This window comes from Zingiber officinale, chromosome 8B, assembly GCF_018446385.1.
Source record: "Zingiber officinale cultivar Zhangliang chromosome 8B, Zo_v1.1, whole genome shotgun sequence".
NCBI lineage: Eukaryota > Viridiplantae > Streptophyta > Magnoliopsida > Zingiberales > Zingiberaceae > Zingiber > Zingiber officinale.
Genome location: NC_056001.1, coordinates 37,001,361 through 37,015,195, shown reverse-complemented (window position 1 = coordinate 37,015,195; position 13,835 = coordinate 37,001,361). Strand labels below are relative to the sequence as shown.

General features: G+C 38.1%; 1 long non-coding RNA gene across 1 annotated transcript; it reads left to right on the top strand.

Moving 5' to 3' along the window:
- The first annotated feature begins 1,826 nt into the window (after positions 1-1,826).
- On the top strand, positions 1,827-6,536 carry LOC122017740. Its single transcript, XR_006121440.1, has 4 exons — positions 1,827-1,877; positions 2,405-2,447; positions 6,298-6,367; positions 6,458-6,536. It is a non-coding gene; the product is annotated as an uncharacterized LOC122017740 (long non-coding RNA).
- The last annotated feature ends 7,299 nt before the right edge of the window (positions 6,537-13,835 follow it).

Sequence of the window (13,835 nt, the reverse complement as noted above, 5' to 3'; positions counted from 1 at the left end):
GTCATATGTGTATCCTGCAAACCTGCACAACTCAAATACACATATCAAATACAAGGGTGAACCTAACTTAAACCCTTTGCCCAAACACCAAAACACATGGTCCCGCGGACCATTGGGATTGCTCCAACAGGTTCCACTGTACAAAAATTTTGTACAAAGGTCTGAACCTTTTCCTAGCTACCATGTGTTCTTTTAAATTAAATTTTGGATCGCCTGCGGAACTTAACACGTTTGATCCAAAACTTAATCTATTTGTTCTTTTAGGTTTTGACTTGGATCTCCTGCGGAACTTAACACGTTTGACCCAAGTCTCCTTAAGTTATTAATTCCATTAAATATTAATTTCCATAATTGGTTCCCAGTACTGACGTGGCGAGGCACATGGCCTTCTTGGATATGGGAGCAACCACCACCGACTAGACAAAAACCTTTTATAGAAAGCTAATATTTAATTTCCTAAAATAACTTTAGGTTAACCAAAGAGAACAATTAAATCACAAGGAAAAGAAAAAACAAAAGAACACAATATCGAAAAACATATTCGAAAATCTAGAACGTAAGCCTCTTGTATTTGGTATTATTTCCATAAATAACTAGCATGGTGCGGAAAGAAAAATTACTAGTTATACCTTGTAGAAAAAACCTCTTGATCTTCTACCGTATTCCTCTTCTAACCTCGGACGTTGTGTGGGCAACGATCTTCTGAGATGAGAAACCACCAACCACCTTCTTCTCCTCCTAGCTAGGTTCGGCCACAAAGAAAGAAGCTTCACCAAGGAAGAAAATCAAAACACCAACCAAGCTCCAAGAGATGCTAGCTTCCTCTCCTTCTTCTTCTTCTTCTCCAAGTAGTATCCGGCCACCACAAGAGCTCCAAGGGAAGAGAAGGGTTCGGCCACCACAAGAGGAAGAGAGGGAAAGGATGGCCGGCCACACCAAGGAACAAAAGAGGGAGAGAAAATAATAGAGGTTGTCTCTCTTGAAGGCACCTTCACCCCTTCTTTTATATTCCTTGGCCTAGGCAAATTAGGAAATTTAATTACAATAAAATTTCCTTAATTTCCTTGACATGATTTATTTGAGAAAAATAAAATAAAATTTCCCAAATAAACTCTAATGGCCGGCCACATCAATGAAGGAAAAAATTAGACAAGTTTTAATCAACAATTAAAACTTCCTAATTTGTTTCCGGAAATTTTAAAAATAAACTTTCTCTTTAAAAATCTCTTCATGGTTGATAAAAGGAAATTTCTATAATTTTAATTTTATCAACATGTGGATAATTTTTAAAGAGAAAATAAAATAACTCACCAATCTACAAATAAGGAAAGAGATTTAATCTCTTTCTTTAATCTTTTGTAGATCTTTTACAAGAGAGATATTTTAATTTTAATTCTCTTTAATAAATTATTTCTTCCACATAATAAAAACTAAAATTAAAATCCCTTTTTAATTTAATTTGGCCGGCCCCCACTAGCTTGGGTTCAAGCTAGGGCCGGCCACCCAATTTTATAGCACCACAAAAAAAACCAGTGTTTCCGACGGAATTATCGACGGAATTAATATGCTGTCGGTAATATCATTAGTTTACCGACGGAATAAATCATTCCGTCGGTATAACAGCGTGATACCGACGGAATTAATATTCCGTCGGTAAACTAATGATATTACCGACGGAATAAGCGATCCCGTCGGTAATTTACCGACGGAATTACTAATTCCGTCGGTAAACTTAAAGTGTACCGACGGAATATGAATTCCGTCGGCAAGTTCCCCTAAAAAAACCCTAACCTCCCTCCTGTTTCCCTCACGCGCGCGCGCCCGACGGCTTCGTTCTCCCGTTCCCGATCGCTTCGTTCTCCCGTTCCCGATCGCAGGTTAGTTTTTGGTTTTTTTTTCCTTTTTTTTCGGCGAGCGGCAGTTGCCGCCGGCCTTCGCCCACACGCGGCGGCGCGTGCCCGCAGTGGGCTTCCTCGCCCGCAGCGAGTTTCTGCGCCCGTCATCGGCTAGCGGCGTTCGGCTTCGGCCGCCAGCGACCATCTGCGCCCGGCAGGGGCCGGCGGCGGCCGCCTCCGGCCTACTGCTGCCGCCAGCGCCCGGCAGGGGCCGGCAGGGGCCGGCGGCGGCCGCCTCTAGCCTACTGGGCCCGCCAGTGGTCGGTGGCGGCTGCCTGCGGCCTTCTGCGCCCGCCAGTGGCCGGCTGCGGCCTTCTGCGCTGGCCAGCGGGCGCCTGTGCCTGCCTGCAGGTGTGCCGGCTGTTGTCGGCCGCCAGTTGGCTGCTGGCGGCTGTGCCAGCCGACATCTGGTTGCTGTGCTAACCGGCAGCTGGCTGCTGGTGCCACGAGAAATTTGAAAAATATTTTGTGTTAATTTTTTAGCTAAATTATTTTTATTTTGTAAACAGGTAGCATTTGCTGCTCTTCTCCAGTTGACCTACACATATTCAGGTAAAATTTACTAAATTATACTGTATGTCATTTAACATGATTAAAGTTAGAAATATGTTATGTTAGTATGTTAATTTATAGCATAATATAGTCCGTTTGTTTGTTTTGTGTTAGTATCTTAATGTATGTTAATTTTTAGTTCTCAATATATTAGTTTTAGGTAAAAATGTCTATGAACAAAGCTTGGATGTACAATCGATTAGAAAAGGATTTATCAGAGATGATTTTATTGCTGAAGTTGAGCAGTTTGTGAACTTTGCTAAAAGTCACCCAGAATGTATGAATGGTGCCGAGTTACGGTGTCCATGCAATCATAAAAAGTGTCAAAATAGAGCTTTCTGTGATGAGGATACCGTAAAAATGCATATATGTAGAAATGGTTTTGTGCCAAATTATAACTGGTACTATCACAGAGAACCTTATTTATATGAACCAATTGGACCTTCCGGTGGTTCGTCATCCGGCACAATTGCGATTAGGGAATCATCAATTAATGATATCGCAATGCAATCAATGGTTCATGATACGATGCTACGATTGATTATTCTAATATAGATGAAACACCAACACCGAATATCAGCAACTATATGAAATGTTAAAGGCTAGTGAAAGAGAAGTGTGGAAAGACATTCCCTCGGGTCATTCTCAATTATCAACTACTGTAAGGTTATTAAATATGAAAGCGAACATCATTTTTCAGAAAGATGTTACGACGACATTTGTCGATTGATGTCGAATTGCTTCCTGATGATAACATAATGACGGATAGTTTTTACAGTACAAAAAAATTGATCAGAGGTTTAGGTTTGCCTGTGGAGAAAATTGATTGTTGTATAAATAAGCGCATGATATTTTGGAATGAAGACAATGATCTGCGTGAATGCAAAATCTGTACACACCCTCGTTATAAGCATGATACTCGCATACAGGGCGGAAGAAGAAAAAATAGCTTGGAAAGTGATGTATTATTTTCCGTTAACTGCTAGACTTCAACGTTTGTATGCATCTGCTGCTACAGCTTGCCATATGACGTAGCATCATGAGCATGAGCATGATGGAGGTATAATGTGTCATCCTTCTGATTCACCTGCATGGAAACATCTAGATGTTGTATTTCCTTCATTTGCAATGGAACCACGTAATGTGAGATTGGGACTTTCTGCAGATGGATTTCAACCATTTGGACAGTCAGGACAACAATATTCATCTTGGCCGGTTATATTAACACCTTACAATTTACCGCCATGGATGTGTATGAAAGATGAATTTATGTTCCTTACAGTACTTATTCCTGGTTCAACCAATCACAAAGAGAAGATAGATGTTTTCTTACAACCTCTTATTGCAGAGTTAAATGAATTATGGAATGTAGGGTCGGTGATTTATGATGTTGCAAGCAAAACTAATTTTAGATTGCATGCTGCATTATTATGGACGATCGGTGATTTTCCAGCATACTCAATGTTATCGGGTTGGAGCACGGCTGGTAAATTAGCATGTCCACATTGCATGACCGATTCTGATGCATTTTCATTACCTTACAGTGGGAAGGTGTCTTGGTTTGATAATCACCGTAAATTTTTACCACTTGATCACTCTTTTAGGCGAAATAAGAAAAATTTTCTAAAAATATGTTGTAGTCAGAAAATCTCCGCCACTCCATGCTTCAAGTGAACAAATCATTGAGCAAATTGATAGTTATGGATTTCTACCAATATCACAATCTGATTACGATGAGATAAATAAATATATTGTTAGGATGTGCAAGTGTGGTTGGAAGAAAAGGAGTATTTTGGGAGTTACCGTATTGGAAGTATCTGCTTATTCGACATAATTTAGATGTTATGCATATTGAGAAAAATTTCTTGATAATATCTTTAATACTGTGATGAATGTGCTGGAAGAACTAAAGACACTGCAAAATCACGTGAGGAATTAAAAGACCTAGTCAATAGACCAGAGTTGCATCAAGATGAAATAACTAATAGATTTCCAAAGGCTTGTTATACATTGGACAAAGATGGCAAGCAAGCTTTATGTAATTGGTTGAAAGAAATCAAATTTCGAGATGGTTATGCAGGTCGATGCGTGGATATGAATAGATTAAAGATGTTTGGAATGAAAAGTCATGACTGTCATGTATTTATGCAAAGACTTATTCCAGTAGCTTTCCATGACTTACTTCCTCAAAATGTTTGGCAAGCACTCACTGAATTGAGTCTATTTTTTAGAGATTTGACATCAAGGTGTATTACGATAGATGATATGCTTCGGCTAGAAACAGACATTCCACTCATATTATGTAAACTGGAGCGCATATTTCCACCAAGTTTTTTTGATTCAATGGAACATCTACCAGTACATTTACCATACGAGGCACAAATAGCAGGTCCTGTGCAGTACAGATGGATGTATCCATTTGAACGGTTTTTGAGGAAATTAAAAAATAATGTTCGTAACAAAGCAAGAGTTGAAGGGTCAATATGCAATGCTTATCTAGTAGAAGAAGCATCTTCTTTCTGCTCATATTATTTTGTTGATAGTGTGCAAACAAGACATCGCAAGTGTCCTAGAAATTCTGATGATGCTTGTCACCGATAGATCCATCTATGCTTTCTATTTTTAAGTTTCTGGTAAGTTAATGGGTGCATCGCTTGCTAGATGGTTAACCGAGGAAGAATATCATGCTGCAAGAACATATATACTCTTAAATTGTGAAGAGGTCAAACCATACATAAAGTAAGTAAACTTCTTAAATCAAACAATTATCATTTGTTTAATTATTTTGCTTGATATCCCAATTTTAATATAATTACTTATTTTCTCAGCTTATACGAACAACAATTATATCTCCAAAATCCATCAATTGGTGCAACTGAGGTAGCTACAAAGTTAGAGACCGAATTTGCATTGTGGTTTCAAATATATGTAAGTTAGAAAATTTGTGAAATTTTTAAGTTCATGTTTATTAAGAAGTGTACTAAGATATATGTTACTTATTTTTATAGGTGAAAGATCGTAGAATATCAAATGTGCAAGATGATAGGATAATGAATATTGCATCAGGACCCTTTCGTAAAATAAAGGTGTATTCTGGTTACTATGTTAATGGTCTTAAATTCCACGTGGCACAACGAGATTCACGAAGATTAACTTATAATTCTGGTGTTTGCGTCAAAGGATATGTGGACAACAATAACACTGAATTTGATTATTATGGTAGACTTGATGAAATCATAGAGATTGAATATCCTGCATTACCAATAAAGAGATGTGTGTTGTTCAAATGTTCATGGTATGATCCGACCCCAAGAATAGGTACTCGAATTCATCCAAATTATAATTTAGTTGAGGTTAATGCAAATAAAAGATTCAACAAGTTTGAGCCTTTTATTTTCGGAATACAAGCGGGTCAAGTTTTCTATCTTGAATACCCTACGAAGAGAAGAAGATCTAGTGAATGGTTGTCTGTTTGTCGAATCAAGCCTCGCTCGACCATAGAGATGCCGAATACAATCACTGCTCAAAACCATGATGCATTTCAGAATAATGAAGTGGAGATATATTCAGTTGATTTACAACACCAATCTACTTCTCAATTGCTTGTAGATGCTAATGACATTTACGAAGAGATGGATGATGGGGAGATGTCCAACAGTGAGGATGAAGTTGAACTAAGCTCATCTAGCAATGAGGACATAGAAACTGTTAATGTTGACTAGTCAGATGTTAATGATGATTAAATATTAACATTATTATTTCCGTCAGTAAGTAGATTTCCTTAATATTTTGTATTTATATTATCAGGTTTTTAGACCTTTTTATGATGTGTTGCAATGTTATTTTGTAGATATTATCATGGCAGAGCAGCAGGCTGTGGCACCCCGTGGCCACAAAGTCCTTACCGTTGTCGGGGACTCGTAAGTATATTGTCTTATTAATTATTCAAGTTTATATATAACATTAGTTATAATATATTTCTCATAACCTAAAGGTCTATTTTTGTGCAGGTTCACTCCGGATGGGCACAGAGTTGCCACATATATCACTGCAAAATTTAAGGAACGAGTTAGCGCGTCTGGTACTACATGGAGGCATGTAGACCAGGAGATGAAGCTATTTTATTATAATGAATTTGTGGTGAGTAAATTTAATATATTTAATTCACATTCTATAATATAGTTATCATTTATATCATTTAAACTAAATGTTTAACTTATAATTATAGAAAAGATATACTTGGGTGGACGGACAAGAAGATCAATTTAAAGCTACATGGAATACTTATTGTGCCAAACTCTACAGAGATCATATGTATTACATGAGAAAGAAGGGCACTAGGCCTGCGTATGTTTCGGAGGTGATATGGAGTGCATGGACGGCCACCTGGGCTGCAGAAAGGTGGCAAGCTAATGCCGAAAAGGCAAAAGCAAATAGGAATACAGAACCAGGTGGCCCGAGCACCGGAACCGCTCGGCATACGTCAGGATCCAGATCTATTGTTGAGCATACCATTGATCTGGTGAGTATAATTTAAAATTATACTTTATAACAAATTTTGTATTTATTACCAACCTTGTATTGTTGAGCATATTAATTTTTTCCTTAATTTATAAATGTAGGAACGTGAGCTTGCCCGACAGCCTACATGTATGGAGATTTTTCTGAAGACCCACAAGAAGAAAGATGGGTCATTTGTTGATTCTCGATCTCAAATTCTACATGTAAGATAATTAACTTTATTACATTTGTTCATTTATATCTTGATTAGTAATTAGTAATACATATCAAATTGGATACTATATTATTTTTTATGCAGCAAGAAATGACAGAACGGGTGGCTCAGGCATCTCAGCCATCAGCAGAGGGTGGAGAGTCACAGTCTTTATCCACCGACGATCTAAATGAGATATATTATGATGTTGTCGGTGGAAGGACAAAAAACTCCACCCTCTACGGCCTTGGCTCTCAGGCCAAAGTGGCATTTGATCATTTGAGGAATCCAGTAGGCCGTGCTAGTTCCTCTTCTTCTGGTGAGATGCAGTCTTTAAGACGTGAAAATCAAGAACTGCGGTCTCAGCTGAAATCAATGGATCAGAGGATGGCTGATATGGATCAGTGGAGAGCTGATGAGGAGAAGAAGAGAGCTGAACGTGACAAGAGTAATGAAGATCTCATGGCCCAAATGCGGGCAATCGTGGCTTCTTTCACCCAAGCATCACAGGGATCTGAGTCACAGGAGACTCCAGATCTATCAGACGGTGGTCGTTAGCTTTTTGAGGTTTGTTAGTTCAGCTATACTTTAGTTTTTTATTTATTATATAGAACGTGAGCCTGTTTTGATATTATAACATGTTTATTTCTAAAGGTTTTATTACTATATGTTTCAGGAGTCACGTTCAGTCATATATACATATTGGCTCTTCACTACATCATTTGCACAATTATTGTTCAGGTATTATTTCATATAAAATTCTTAATAAATAAATATGTAAACAGTTTATTTAAACATCATTTTGTATTTGTCTTTTTACAGGATTTTCTCTACGATTTCCCGTTCTTGTATTATTGGGACTACATTTTAGTTCGGTATGTGTTATGTAAACTTGATTTTTGATATGGATATGTGTAGAATATATATTCTGTAGATTTAGTTAGCTATGGATTATATGGAATATGGTTTTTTTTGTGGATTTTATTAGTTTGTGATTATCATATGATAGATATATGTGTGTAGATTATATTTGATGTAGATTATATTTATTGTGGATTGTATTTGTTGTGTGGATATTGTATGAAACCATCGAGTGTGATGGTTTGTTTATATATGTGGAAAATGTATATGGGAACAACGTGTAAACGAAAAGAAGCTGGAAATTTTTTTTTGAAATTCCGACGGATTACCGACGGAAAATATTCCGTCGGTAATTATCGAACTTTTAGTTCGATGCATCACTTCGGGCAACCGACGGAACAGGATGATCCGTCGGTGATTACCGACGGAAAAGTTGTTCCGTCGGTAATTACCGACGGAAAAGGGATTTTCCGTCGGTAATTACCGACGGATTATCCTGTTCCGTCGGTAAATACCGACGGATCAGCCTTTTCCGTCGGTATTTACCGACGGAAGATGTTGTTCCGTCGGAGAATGTCGCTCAATCGGTGATGGAGAATATCGTTATTATACCGACGGAATGTATTTTCTGTCGGTACGTTACCGACAGAAACTTAATTTCCGTCGGTATAAAATACCGTCAGAATTCTGTTTCCGTCGGTAATAGAAGCCGGCGGATATTTTACCAACAGAAATTATTCTGTCGGAATTCCGTCGCTATATGTCTATAGCGACGGAATTCCGACGGATAAATCTGTCGGTAATGCTGGTTTTTTTTGTAGTATACCTAGGCCGGCCCTAACTTGGTTCCCAAGCTAGCTTGGCCGGCCCCCTATTGGTGGGTATAGAAGGTGGGTATAGGTGGGTATAGAACTCTATAAATAAGAGGCTACGATAGGGACCGAGAGGAGGAATTGGTTTTGGTCTCCCGATAAAATTAAGCATCCCGTGTTCGCCCCGAACACACAACTTAATTTTATCAATAATAATTCATTCTACTAGAGAACTATTATTGAACTATCACACCAATCCCAAATTACATTTTGGGGCTCCTTCTTATTATGAGTGTGTTAGTCTCCCTGTGTTTAAGATATCGAATGTCCACTAATTAAGTGAGTTACTGACAACTCATTTAATTAATATCTAAGTCCAAGAGTAGTACCACTCAACCTTATCGTCATGTCGGACTAAGTCCACCTGCAGGGTTTAACATGACAATCCTTATGAGCTCCTCTTGGGGACATTATCAACCTAGTATCTCTAGGACACAGTTTCCTTCTATAATCAACAACACACACTATAAGTGATATCATTTCCCAATTTATCGGGCTTATTGATTCATCGAACTAAATCTCACCCATTGATAAATTAAAGAAATAAATATCAAATATATGTGTTTGTTATTATAGTAGGATTAAGAGCACACACTTCCATAATAACCGAGGTCTTTGTTCCTTTATAAAGTCAATATAAAAGAAACGACCTCAAATGGTCCTACTCAATATACTCTGAGTGCACTAGTGCAATTATATAGTCAAGATAAACTAATACCTAATTACACTACGACCTTCTAATGGTTTGTTCCTTTCCATTCTGGTCGTGAGCTACTGTTTATAATTTATAAGGTACTGATAACATCATCTTCTGTATGTGACACCACATACTATGTTATCTACAATATAAATTAAATGAACAACTACAAACAAATGTAGACAATTTGACCAAATGTGATTCTTTATTCAAAACAAATGTTTACAAAAGCTTAGGCTTTCAGTATACACTCCAACACTTCCAACCCCGGATAAGATTTTCCAGATGCTATAAAAAGATCCCTGGACCTAGGAATTAAGAATCAACTCTAGTATTCATTTCTTAGCAACTGTCTGAATATTTAACGAGTGTAAGAGGCTTCTCCGCCTTCATCGAAGAAGACTTTTAAGAGATTTTCATTTGTCTTAAACTAATAACCACCTAGATTGTAACCAAGTAAATCTTATGCCTCTTCCTTCAATTTTTAGTTGTTTAATTTAATTTTTATAATTATACTATTGCTACTAATCTGAGTTGAAAGAACGAGAAAGAGGTTTTGTTATACAAGAAATTCACCTCCTAATGTCGGCCCCACTGCACCAACAATTGGTATCAGAGTCCAACCACCTCAAAAGGACTAACCACCGACTGAAGCACTGAAACGATGGTCGAATCGACAATCTTCCCACCAAAGTTTGAGGGAGAATTTACGTCTTGGAAGAAACGTATGGAAGTATTTTTCAAAACTGATTTTGAAATTCTGTTAATAATTAAATATGGTTTTGTATCTCCCAAAGACTCCTAAGGAAATGAAAAGGAAGAACACTAATAGACCAAGGAGCAAGCAGATTTCGTAGCAAACGGATGAGCCGAGTTCCACCTACTCAGCGTACTTCCACCTTAGGAAGTAAATCAGATCGGAGATTATAAATCAGCAAAGGAACTTTAGGAGAAGTTCCTGGAGCTGCACGAAGGAACTTCCAAAGTAAAGCTCGCGGGCAAGACCTACTCCGGAACCAACTGATAAACTCCGAATGGAAGAAAGTGAAACAGTTGCACATCTGCACTCGATGATCAAAGAACTCATCACCGGACTCACGAATCTCAGAGAAAAGGTAATGAACCAAGATTCGTTATGGTATGCTTTAAATGCATTTCCTAGGACACTCGAGTGGACATCTATAGTCGACTCATTTTACATATCTAAAGACCTTGAAGTTAGTACATTAGAAAATATTTTTTTCCCACTTTTGAACTACACAAATCAAGATGTGCAGTCTTGCAAAACAAAGGGGAAAAGACAGTCATAACATAGCACTAAAAGCCAACCAAAAGGACGAACCAGATCAAAACTCCAAGAATTTAATCGACGCAGATGAAGCAGCATTATTAGTAAGGAAATTCAATAGATTTATTAAATCTAATAGATTCAAGTCGCATACAAAAAAGGACATCAGAAGCAAAAGGAAGGTACGATGTTACAACTGTTAAGGAGAAGGGTGCATCAAGGACGACTACCCCGAACTAAAGAAGAGAGAGAAAGATAAGGGCAAAAGACCGACAAGATCGAAACACAAGAATCTGAAGGCAACTTGGGATGAGTCGTCGTCCTCTGAGTCCGAGATTGAGGCCTACGCCAAACTAGTTTTGATTGCAGATCACCAGAGGGACATTGAAAGTTCCTCAAAGATGAGCATCGACGAAGGGGGAGGATCCTCTGAAGAAAGAAGCACGGAGGAGGAGTATCAGTACACAAGGTAAGTGAGGTATGTGTCTTACCTCTTGAAAAATTATTTCAATTTATTAAAGTACTTTCTAAGGATCTAGTAAATCTAGAAAAATAAAATGCTAAGTTAAAATTAAACTTAGTAAAGTCATGTCCCCTAAAAATGTATGATTGCTTAAAAATAGAAAATAAAAACTTAAAGATCCAAATATAAAAACTAAAAAATGACTATGCATGCTTAACTCATAAAGGATTTAAAATTTTAAATTACAGATAGCTAAGTTGGTATATCAGGAATCATAGTGGCCAAATTAGAAAAATCTCTAAAAATTATATACCCCCTAAATTTTTAGGATATCCAGTAGGAAGAAACTTATATTGGGTTCCAAGATCATGTTTAGATTAAATTGTTTTAATCCATTTAGCATACTAAAAAAAAAGAAAATTAAATATATTTTTTTAAGAGACTTTGTCTAGAAGTGGTTGTTCCAATATTCAAGAAGGCATAGTGGCTCGTCATAGCCTAGAAACTAATTACTGAAATGAATGTTTAATTGTATAAAAGATTAAATATTATAAAATTATTTTTTAAACATTTTTTCAAATTCTTAATGAATGTTTAGCCAATTTTTTCCCCCAAATTTGTGTAACACTTTATTGTGTTTTCTTTCATTTTTTTTGATGTGATCAAAGGGGAAGATAAGTAAAAGTTCAAGGAGATTGAGGGGGAGTTAGGATTTTTTAAATTTTGAATTTTACAACTAATTTGTTTAAATTTATTGCAATTTTATACTTATATAATCATCATGTTATTATGTTATACTTTTTTAAACCCCTAACTTGAGCTTGGGTTGATACACATCAAAAATGGGGAGATTATTGGTACCCCATAATAATTTTGATGTGATCAACCAACTTAAGTTAGGTCCTATGTATTTGATCCTTGTATCTAAGTGTGCAGGATCTTAGGAACATAAGAAATCGAGCAGAAGACGCGGCTAGCGAGAAGGATGGCACGGGAAGAAAGTCGACGGGATCGGTGCATCGGAGGGGCGAGGTGCTGCGGAAGAGTACACCGGCGGATGAGAAGGATGCGCGCGACTGTTCGAGGGACGAGAAGCCAGGGAGGAAGGCTGCTCGAGGAGAAGGCAGGAAAATGAGTTTGGGTGAGCCATATTTCGATTGACCGAAATCACCCAAGCGAGCGAAGCAGCAGAAGAGCCAAAGGAGAAGATTTGGAGCTCGGTAGTAGCTGCTGAAGGCACCTTCAAGTGGATTGAAGGCGCCCTTACGCTGTTCTGGTGGAAGGTTCCTTCAAGCTATTAAAGGTGCCTTCAACCCTTCATGGAAAGCGCCTTCAATCAACTTGGAGGGCGCCTTTGACTGGGCAAAAGTGTTGTTGGCAAAGGATAAAGTTTTATCCTTTCTTGCCTTGCTGGAGGTGCCTTCCAATTTGATTGGAGGCGTCTTCCAGTCTTGGATAAGATTTTTCGGGGGCTATAAAAAGACCCCTGGATCTAGGAATTATGAATCAACTATAGTATTCATTTCCTAGCAACTGTCTGAGCATTTAACAAGTGTAAGAAGCTTCTTCACCTTCATCGAATGAGACTTTTAAGAGTTTTTCATTTGTCTTAGATTAACAACCATCTAGATTGTAACCAAGTAAATCTTGTGTCTCTTCCTTCATTTTGTAGTTTTTTAATTTAATTTTTATAATTATACTATTGCTACTAATCTAAGTTGAAAGAACGAGAAAGACATTTTGTTTTATAGGAAATTCACCTCCTATTGTCGGCCCCGCTGTGCAAACACTTTCCTTTTTTGTTCATCCCAAACAGGCGCTTCATCTGACGAGGATCCCAGTTCCCTGTCCGCTTGGCACTATTCATCTGATGGAGTCTGAAATAATGCGTGATGAAAGGGGATCAGCGCATTGGGTGTGTCTCCATATGTGTCAGTCGGCTTCTTATTCTTCCCCCGAACGAATATATATTCCGCTCGATCTCTATATGTGGCCTGCTGCCCCGCTGCTGATGCCGCGGGTTCATGTACCTAGCGCTTGGTCAGTGCCTACTACTGTTATTGCCCTACCATTTTTTTTACTCAAGCTTGTATCAGCATATCTAATTCTCCTTTGTCAATGTCATCGTCGTAAGTCGTCCAACGTACTCCATCTCCACGTCTCAGATGCAGGCTATGTTCCCACGATGACACCAATATGATCCTGTCCGAAATTTGTGAAGAAGGCTAGCTGGGGATGTGGCTTCTGAGTTGACCGAGTGTAAACCTCGCTTCGCTCTGCAACATAAGAAATGTCAGTGTCGGGCCAGGGAAGGGGTCCGTTGGCCCTCCGACGCTTAAGTCAGTCATCAGAAAAATGGAAGAAATCGGAGCAACAGTAAGTACCTGCATGAATAGTGAATAATGGGTCCTCTCGGATGGGTCTAGTGGCTAGCACATGAGGTGTTGCTACAATGAGGTCTGGGGTTTGAATCTCGACAAAACCGAGGTAAAT